At 39.2% G+C, this 1,710-nt stretch overlaps 1 pseudogene; it reads right to left on the bottom strand.

Annotated features, from left to right (window-relative positions):
• Positions 1–225: 225 nt before the first annotated feature.
• Positions 226–1,433, bottom strand: LOC111206987 (annotated as a pseudogene).
• Between the last annotated feature and the right edge of the window lie 277 nt (positions 1,434–1,710).

Below are 1,710 nucleotides of genomic sequence, written 5' to 3'. Positions count from 1 at the left end.
ATGTTTAAGACTAACTGTCCAGACGACTTTCAGTTAAGTCGTCTAAACAGACGACTTGCGAGGGGTAGAAACGTAAAAAAAATTCCGTTTTTTTGTTTGGTCACAAGGGGATAGTTGTAATTTCAATAGCCTTTTAAGTTACTTTTGCCTTTGACCCAAGTTGGGGTATTGTTTTGGTTTGACTCCAAGTTTTGAGTCACACTTGGCAATTCTCCCTATTTTTTAATATTGTTGGAAATAAGTTTATTTTTTAAAACTTGCTTTAGGCCCTAAAACTTTTCCGCACGGCACTGGATACGACATACAAACATAGTTAGATTTGTACTTTTTTGGTTTGTTTTTTTTCTTTAGAGGATATGAACCTGCTGAATCCTCTAGAGTGTTTCTCAGGGGTAAAGTCATGACGAGGAAGATGATGAGTTTGACTTGGTGTGTCTATGTTTCGGTCCCATCGGAGATCTCATTGTAGTCATCGATGGTGCTTCTTTGTCTGAAGCAGAACTCAATCTGTTGTCTTGATTTTTTTGTGGAAGTTGCGCTCTCGTTATCTTCTTCTAGGTTTAGGGTTTGTTCTTGGCTTAGAGAAGAAGCAACCTGTTCTGTTTGAGGACACATAGATTTGAGTTGCTTCCCAAGAAGCAATATAGTCTCTTGACACTCCTGTAGCTTCTCTGCAGCAGCTGCTAACTAATTTTCCTGTTTGCTTCTGGGATCAGCTTCAGTTACTGAACGCGTCGGACAGTTTTGGTTGTTTCTGAAGTTTTGTACAAAAGAGTATTTAGAGACTCTGTGGTGAAAAATAGAGATAAGAGTAAGATTTGGTTTTTAATATACCTTTGTAATTGCTCCTCCAGTTCTTGAAATTAGGTTAAAGCCCCTCAGTGGTTTTCCTTTTCGTCATGGAGCTCATCTTCTAAGTTTTCGATTTTGACATTAAGAGAACTTAACTCGACAAAAGATGTGTAAGATGCAACCATGCATTTAAGCTGTGTCTCAGCCATTCCATTAGACTTGTGAGCAGATTCCAAATCCCATTCAAATCTGATTTTACAGTTGCTCTGTTTCTTGTAGTTTTGACTTGGTTGCTTCAAGATCTGTTTCACAGCTTGCAAGGTTGATCTCTGCTTTTTCTTTATCGAGCTTCAATCTTTCAAATTTACATTAGGTCCATGACATTCAAATGGAGCGCCACCTGCATCTTCAATGGCACACTGTACCTCTGCCAAAATCTTCTCCATGGCAGCATCTTTGGGAAGAGACTGGAGCACAGTGGAGATACTTTTCTTAAGCTGCATCGCTGCTAGAGTCTCAGCATCAGAATCGGCACTCGAGTGACCGTTTGTGTTCTCGTCATTTGGTAGACAAGCGAGCTTTTCCATTTCTAGAAAGTCGTCCATAAGCTCCAACTGGTTAGCACTCTCAGTATTCTTCATCTTCCTACTATTGGTTTGAGAGAGTTCAGACATCAAAGACCAATCTTGTTTGGACTTTTACCGTTGGAAAGAAGATTTCATATTGCAAATATGTAGGAGACTTGAGTAATATATAAGGGACTTGGGCCACTACACTTACTCATATTGCAAATATGTAAGTTAAAAGTCCGGGAAACTTGTCATGGTATCAGATTCAGGTTCAATTCATGCGAGATTGATAGAAAAATAAAGTATTGTCTTGGAGGGGTATGATGGATTCTTTGCTCTGAACTTCTCT

Source organism: Brassica napus, chromosome C7 (assembly GCF_020379485.1).
Source record: "Brassica napus cultivar Da-Ae chromosome C7, Da-Ae, whole genome shotgun sequence".
NCBI lineage: Eukaryota > Viridiplantae > Streptophyta > Magnoliopsida > Brassicales > Brassicaceae > Brassica > Brassica napus.
Note: the sequence above shows the minus strand (reverse complement) of the source record. Positions and strands in the feature narration are given on the sequence as shown.